General features: G+C 28.7%; 1 protein-coding gene across 3 annotated transcripts in view; it reads left to right on the top strand.

The window, feature by feature from the left end:
• LOC106690537 (uncharacterized) overlaps positions 1-8825 on the top strand; it is a 90383-nt gene that overhangs the window by 28467 nt on the left and 53091 nt on the right. The gene's annotated exons all lie outside the window — the stretch shown is intronic.

The raw sequence follows: 8825 nt of genomic DNA on the forward strand, positions 1-8825 counted from the left end.
AAGAAACGAAATTATTCAATGGACTAACAATAACTACTTATACGTTTTCAGATTAAATCCAATTATAAGAAGGACTCTTTTATTTTATATTATTACTATTCAAGATAGAATAGATTGATTAATCAAATTAAGAAATGACAGTCTGTGAATACATTATTTATTCGTCATTGGGGAGTAAACAAAATAAAAGTTTCCATACTTCTTGTTTCTTATTACATATCATTATATGCATATCTATATACATATCATGCTAAGTATTCATTTAAATTAGTTTTTTAGTTAAATAGGCAACGAATAATAAATGTTGTAAATAATGAATAATGTTTAATCCTTATTTTTGTTATTGAATTAATATTCGAATAGTCTTTTCAATATCTAAACATAAAGACGAACATTATCATTTATAGTTCAATGAAATAATTCCAAATTGAAGTTGAATTCAGCTTTTTTCCCAGACTTTAAGTTTAGAGATTAAATTTTTTTTGTGCCTCGGTCTATTTTCTATAAAGCCGAATTTTCCATAATGGAGATCCTATCATAAATAGTTACTGATATCTGTTCCTTTCCAATTTCAAGGTTTTATTTCACGACAGGATAATGGATAAAATTTAAAGTAGCAACAATCGGAACCCATTATTTCATAGCTGAAATAGTGAATCATGAATGAATATTTATTTACTTAATGTAATAATTATTACATATATAACATGTTAATAGAATTGAAGAAAGACTCATTAATATCGAACTGGCTATACATACATTTATAGTGGCTTTACGCCCCCATTCAGTAGTTTTCATAGTTTGCTCTGAGAAGCATTTTGCCTTGCAAGCAATAGAAACATTTTTGACGATGAAACATTGCGATTTCAACTTGTTCTACTGTTTGCAAAACATTTTATCTATTTCTACCAAACTTATAACGCCCTTTCTAGAACAAAATTATTTTGTTCAATAGAATTATTTATAAGAAACCCCAAAATGTTTTATATAGAGGTTTTTTTAATTATTTAAAAAAAAATTATTATTAGAAGTATTTCTTGCTGCTATGCCAAAAAACAAGACTTCAAATTAGTTGATAAGAATGATAAAACACTTTGTACAAGGTTAGAAAAACATGGCTACAAAACTGGTAAATACATTCTTAGTTTTTCATACAAACTATCAAATTAAATTACAACTGAATAATTTAATATTTTCATCACGTAAAAAAAGTAATTAGATGAAGAGTTTGCTATGGATCAGCTCTAGGTAAATTATTAAATAACTTATTTTTTACAATTTACAAGATTTCTTAACGTGAATCAATGTTTTTTGATACCACAGCGCATGAATGTAATATCTTTACGGAGACGTAAATGATGTTGAGAATAAAATAAAACTAATTTTATGACTAATCTATGATACTGTAATAAAATTAAACACGAGAAGAACGCATGCTAATAATTATGATTTTTTTTCTGTATACTATATATTAGAAGGTAAAGAACTGTTTCGAATTCCAACCCTGAACGGATTCCAGGCATTCCAATGCTAATATGGTCCTCCAGGCTGGATCGCCCTTACTGATTTACATCTTAGACCATCCGCCTGAAACCGATCTTGAAATACTGTCTCGTATTAATAACCTTATACTCCGTTGATAAAACTTGATACCGTATTATATCCATTGATAATTATATTCACATAATGTATCATCAGTATATTTTCTAAATTTTTTAAAGCTGATTAATTTAAAACTCAAACTACAGTGTCTCTATTAGTTTCCACAGTTTTCCTAAATAATTTACCAATCTCACTATTAGAAATTTTGAAAGTCAGTTAACAAGAACGTTTTAATGGATATTAGATAAATTTTAAATGAACATTAGAAAAAACTTCAACATTGCGATCCATGATGGTTTGGTCCATTATAAGGATATCGCTTATCTTTCTGGCACTTACTTTGTAGAGGATGGGTGTGCCCCAGAACTCGAGTCAAGGTTGATACGATAGAAATGCTGAAAAGACAGAGAGGTTGAAAGGTCAACTTTTTTTTTTTTTAAGTTTCCCCAAGAAATAGGAAAATTAAAAGGCAAAAAGAAAATAATTTTCAAATTCGTAATTCGACTTAAATGCTCTTAAATTAAAGAATGTCCATAGAGAAAGTAACAAAAATGTGTCATTTTTCCGGTGATTAAAATTTTTCTCAATAAATAATAGTCAAAACCTGAAGTGAGATAGTAAAGAAATTCATTTAATCAGTTTTCTAATTAAAGCGAGGTAGTTATAGTGTTAACCGTGATAGTACTAATTGTTACAATTACCTGAGGTTGTAGCTAGGATAAATCATAGTTTATGGCGTAAAAACAATCATTTAGCTGACTATAGAAAGTGTCATTTACAATCAAATCCTATTGTTTCAAGGATTGCTTCAGCTGGAATTCCAGAATGGTTTATAAAAGTTCCTTCACATCGCTGGTTAACTACAGTTTCCCTGAAATTCCTTGAGATCGCTCGGGCACATCCGCCGTTTAAAACTCCCTCTTTGTTGGTCGAATAAATAAAAATATACTTATTTATCAAAATTAAATATTTATTTTGTAAAATTATAGAATTTTTGGGATTTAAGAAAATATTTACATCTCTTCATGATTTTTTCGACTTACATACAGTTTGTATGCAAAACACACTTATCTATATGTCACCAGAAAAACAATCTATCCACTGTTTTTGAAATATAGCGATTAGTGTATTGATTATTTTCTATGAGAATCTTAATTTTTTAAAAATTAGAGTTAGGAATGTTGAACAGGGTCGTTCGTAGATGGCGAGTACTATGGGACCCCAAGAGGTGCCTAAAATTGGAGATAGAAATTTTTTAATAACATAACAAATTATAAAATTTTATTACATGTGATAAAAAAAAAATTAACTAACACTATTTTATATCGTATAATGCGCAATCATCTTCAAATTTTGAGTAAGAAATGTAGTGTCTCATAAATTGGCTTCAACGGCCTTCCAAAATCATATTTACGCAACAGATGGTGACCATAATTTCTGTGATGATTATTTTGTCATTAATAATAAGACAGGTTTTGCAGTAAGCATTGCAAGAGAGTTGTAGCTTCCTTAACTCCAATACTAGTCAGTGTGAATACATTTTATTTCCGAAATTTTACTTCATTGTTTGTTTTTTTTTTGTTCGAAATAGCCGAAGTGACTAAAGAATTTTCCTTTATGATTTTTGTCCTATAAAAATTGATCTAATATTTATTTATGACAAGTTACCAATACCAACCAAAATGACTAGTACTAAAAAAAAAAAAAAGGTTGTTTTTAGTTAAAATAGGTAGGATTAAATTTAATTTATGAATGAATATATTTTAATGGTTTCTAAAAATCTGTATGTAGTATGTGAGCCTTAAATTAATTTATTTCTCGTCAATTCAGTAAGATAAAAAAATTAATAGGTTTTTTGATTGAGGCTTAATTTTTGATTGAGCGAAATGTATAATTTGTATATAATATTCATTGAAGATAGGTGGGATGAAATTTAATTCATAAATGGATTGATAGATTTATAAAAATCTCGGTTAGTGAAGTTAACATAAAATCACTCAATGACAACTTACAAACTAAGTATAGAAAAGGAAAATAGTCACATTTTAATACTTTCATACGTGAATAGATTGGTTTTAAAGTTTTTTTTTTAATCTTTGTGAAGTTATATGAATGACTTCTTACTAACTCAATAAGAAAAAAAAAATTAATTAAGGGTTTTAGATAAATTCATATATAATTATAGTGATTTTAAGCAGGTTTATGAAAAAGCTTTGATTCGAGATGTTCTTAATTCTTAAAACATAATAAATCATTTTATAATGGATTCTGATTAATTTAACCCATTTATAAGTATAAAGAGCAAAATTATTTATTTCCTAACAAAAATAAATTAATAAATTTACAGAGATAACCGTGAGCTCACAACACAGAGTCCTACCGCCTCGGGGTAAGATATTGCGGTAGGAATGCAGGCTAGGTAGGACCGTCCCAGATAAAAGAACTTTCTTCAACCTCCTCCATCTTTCTACCCAATTACACCTCTAGCCATACCACCCGACTCTCATAGCCCGGACCCAATAATGGCCTCATGGTAGAGGAAATCGTGGTCCAAACCGACCTACATTACCTTCGGAACCATAACATTCGAACAAGTGAAAACATGATATTACCTTGATAGCATAGTCAAGAATTATTTCTTGATGTCGAAGGCCTCTGCATCAAGCAAGTAATTCACGAAGACCAAATTTTATAGAAAAACAAATTGCGATAGTTTCTCTACGATTTTTCAAATTACACTTTTTAAGATACTTTAAGCTAAACATTATTTATACTTTAAATAGCATATCAGATTTCACAAAGCTTGGGTTATGTTGTTATTGAACTTTTCAAACGATCACTTAATTATTCTACTTTTCTACGTAGCTATCATAATAACAGTGTTACTTCAAATTATTTAAAGTAATTTTCTAGCATTAATACTTAACCAGTATACTACTTGAAATATACTTGACTTTCTGAACGATCGATCATATATATATATGTAATATTCAAAGTTACTAAAATATACATGAATCTCTTCAATAAGTTATAGAACAGAAGTTCGAGATTGGAGTGCCCATACATCCTCCCAAGAACTTTCGTGGAGCATGTAAAATTAAGTCATTTTCCTTTTTTCGCTGGTTTAAAAAGTATAAAAATGCGGTTGCCAGAACACTGTTAAAATGTGCCTTTAAAAATTTGGATGGCACATTGATCATACATTTTCCTTCACTGCTGGTTCTGGAATTTCTTCTTCATAGGCTAGATTCGAATTGGTATACGCTACTGGCTAGGGTGTGCCTTTAGATATGTCAAGTCAAGTAAATGTCCTTAATAATTAATGTATTTTTCTTCTTTTTATTTCTACTATTGTTTATAGATTTTTATTAATTATGAAGAAGATGGTCAGGGGTGCGGTCACAATAAAATAAAACTAGTTAACAACTATTTATTTGCCAACATTTCGCCCAACTTTTTAAACAAATAATTAGTTGTAAACTATTTTTGATTTTTTGTGATTGCACCCCTGACTATCATCTTCATAATTTGAATAACTATTGTCAATTATTTATGTATATATATATATATATTAATTTTTTATCGTCTGAATAATTTTTAGTGAGTGGTATTGTTGATCTCAGTCTGTTTGGAATTGGCGAGGAAATATAATGCCATAAAATAAATATTTTTTGTAAATAATCCAGTCTAAAACTTCCCACATTTGTGAGAATTAATACAGCTAATTTTTAAAAAATCAAAAGCAACGTAGTTTAGACTAATTAACAATTTCCTATCGATATCTATACCTATAGATTCCTTGAGATATTTTTATTTATAACCATTCGGTTAATTATTTATGGTCATAGTTTAAATTCCTAAGGAGCTAATAGCCATATAATATATCAGGGTAAATTATCCTATTATTCAGATCATAGGGCTAGGTTTCACTAAATAGGACTAGTAATTTATCAACTTGTCTCTCATTAATTTCGGTTCTAGGACGTAAACTCTCGAGAGTCAGGTGGCATCAATGAGTTGCAGTTAGCGGGCCGGACCCGGAAGTCTATTGAAATTAGTTCATTAGCATGCAACGGAGTACGCTCACGATTTATCTTTCATATTCATACGGCAAAGGTCGCACTTCCTCAAAATTTTTACCAAAATGGAAAATTATACCTGAGAGAGGCTACAAAACAACTTGAATAAACAAATAGAATATGAAAAACAACTCTGTCTTTATGGCTGTGAATCGTTAAACTGGGCACAAATACTTCAAGAGAAAGCTAAAAGAAATTCCCCGACATATTTTGTCGGCGCCGAATAGAATTCTATTCGTAGAATCAGACGTCATTGCGCAAATAACTGTACAGAACTTTGACGTTCAAGTTTATTACAGAAGAGTTATGTATTAGGGTAGTAGATATACTCTCAGGAAAAAGTATCTGTACTCTTCTGGAAATAAATTATTAAATGAAACATTCAAACATCATACCACTTCGAGATTTTAACTTTCAAAACGTAGAAATAAGAACTTTAACCCTATGGAGACATGGGTGGTACAAGCACTTACTTATTTTAATGTTTAAATCTCCTTAATATATTAAAGAATCTATATGACCTGTCTCAATCGGAGAATCGATTCTATCTCTGTCTACTAATAAATTTTGTTTTGTTTTTAAACGAAAAAGATTAGAATATTTTCCAGATTCTTGCTAAAAAAAAAAGGATGCTATAACTGAAAAACGAGTTCCTAAACTGTCCCATAGGTTGAACAACATTTCTATGGCAACCTTTGAATTTAGGTTCAAACCAATCTCTTTAATATCTAAAGAATATATATGTGATTTACAATCGATTCTTTAAATTTATTGATACTACAACTCTTGCTTGAATTTCCAAAATAAAAATTAAGTTAATGTTAGAGGTCGAAGGAAATCTCCCAAGATTGAAAAATTAATTAACAATTAATATTAATATTTTTTCTTCTTATATTTATTCATTGTTCATGCTGGTTATAGCCCATAAAACCTGTGTGTAGGGATGTGCCAGATTTTATTTCATAAAATGTAAAACAATAATTTCGTAATGAGACATAATTTTCTATAAAACGTAAAGAAATGAATCAGTGCTAATTTTTATTTTTAAAATACTATTTATTTGAACTAAAATAAAGTGAAAAACAAGTAAGGAATTTTTTTTTTTATTCTCTTGTTCTTATGAAGTGGGTAAAATCTTCAAATATTTGACTCAGGTTGATTGAAATAAGGAAAACAGCATGCAAAGTTACACTAATAAGATTTCCAATTAAGTGGTCAGGAAAATAAAATAAAACTAAAACTAAACTGAAATGGCAAAATTTAAGAATTAAAGCATTAAGATCATTAAGTGTACCTAAACTGAATGCATGGAAAATTGCAGGATCATTTCTGTATTAAAAAATCATTGAATCAAAAAATTAAACAGTAAGGATCAGCAAATAGGTTTCTTGATTGTATTAATGAATATATACATTCCTAAATCAAATTTAATAAATAAAAAAAATTAGAACTTTTTACTTAAAATATCACTAAATTTAGAGAATACTTTAAACACCTTATTCTGATAGAATGTCATGACCAAGTTGCTAAGATTCGAAACGGTGCTTTTTTAACTAATGGCTTTGAAGGACTCATCTTTACTGAAGGTGACCTTGTTAAAAAAGAACATTTTTTTTTTTTCATTTTCAGGGGGACAGATATAGGGACCTTGGAGATGATTGATGTGCTATGCTAATAGAATACGAAAAATTCTACAGAGAATGTAATTATTTATCGCAAAACCAAAATCCTTGTCTATTAATTAACAGATATATGAATTATTTCGTGACGGAACTAGTTTTAACCAAGTTATTCACGCGTTTATTTACTTGCATAGTTCATCACTATGATATAAATTGCTTTACGATCTATTGGCTAAAAAGGATTTAACTACTGTAAATGGGTGATTTGACATTTATTTGATAAAATGTCTTACTAGCATTTAGCGGTGGTATTTTCGGAGCCGGAATGAACAGGCATTTGGAGAGAGTGTCATGACATCTGAGTATCGGGCCTGAGTCATTTTTGCTCTTTAATTGTGTCAGGCCAACTGGGGGAAAGTGCGTCGGTATTTTCCTTCTCATTAGTTCCAAACTTCCAAATCTTTTATTTATTTTTTTTTTTTATTCAAGGATAACAATTTTAGTCTAACCAAATGTTAACACATATCGATCGGTGCCCAAATAACATATACAAATAATAAACATAAAACGAAATATTTGTTTGTAAACCAATATTATGATATAGTGTATTATTTCTATACAGTATATTATTTTATCTTAATTATTGGGGCGTTATGGACACTGCAACGTCTTATAAGCTAAAACTATGAAATATTGAAATTATTTCTAGCAATAAAATTAATGATTTATTTAAAAACAAATTTGATCCTTTTTTTTCTCGACATTATTCTTTTCAAAACCTTCCAACGTTTCGACCCTCAGGTCATTCTCAAGGATACCTTTATTTTGATGTCACTTTCTTTTTTTAAAATCTTAAAAATTCCGGCTAATTGCCTTTGTCCCATATTACCTTTTCTATATAATTCCTTCTTAAATTTAAAACTTTTACAAACCACTTCTCTTCTTTCTTTCATTTACATTTGTAACCTTAAACTGTTTTTTTATATGAAACAGCTAAAACTCAAAATAATACGAAAAAAAAACTGAAATACAGGTAATTTGAAAAAGGTAACTAATAATAGGATAATAATAATACATAGATTGATATAAAATTTAGAAATTAAATAGAACAAATGTATGTAATAAAAAGCTATCTATGTATGTATACATATTTACACATATAGTTAGGTTTTTTTTGGAATATAATGAAATTGAGGTCGCCAAGTGAAATAACGATTACAGGCAGTTATTTGGTCAATAAAAATCACTAACGTTCATAAAAGTAAGAAAGTACCCAGTCCAAGATTTATTTTGATTATTTTTTTTTGTGATTGGTATAATTATTAGTAGTTCTGGTAGACGATTGAACAAACATGGTATCATATAGTAATAAAGCGTTATTTATTGCTTAGTTCATAACTTAAGAACAGTCAGAAGCCTGGAATTTGTATTATGTCTTTATTTTTTTTTGGGAGAGGGTAGGGAGCGATGAGATAAAAAATAAATAAATTATAAAAGTAATAAAAAAAATAAGCTTACAGTT

Source organism: Halyomorpha halys, unplaced genomic scaffold, assembly GCF_000696795.3.
Source record: "Halyomorpha halys isolate HHAL.00 unplaced genomic scaffold, Hhal_1.1 Scaffold1752.1, whole genome shotgun sequence".
NCBI lineage: Eukaryota > Metazoa > Arthropoda > Insecta > Hemiptera > Pentatomidae > Halyomorpha > Halyomorpha halys.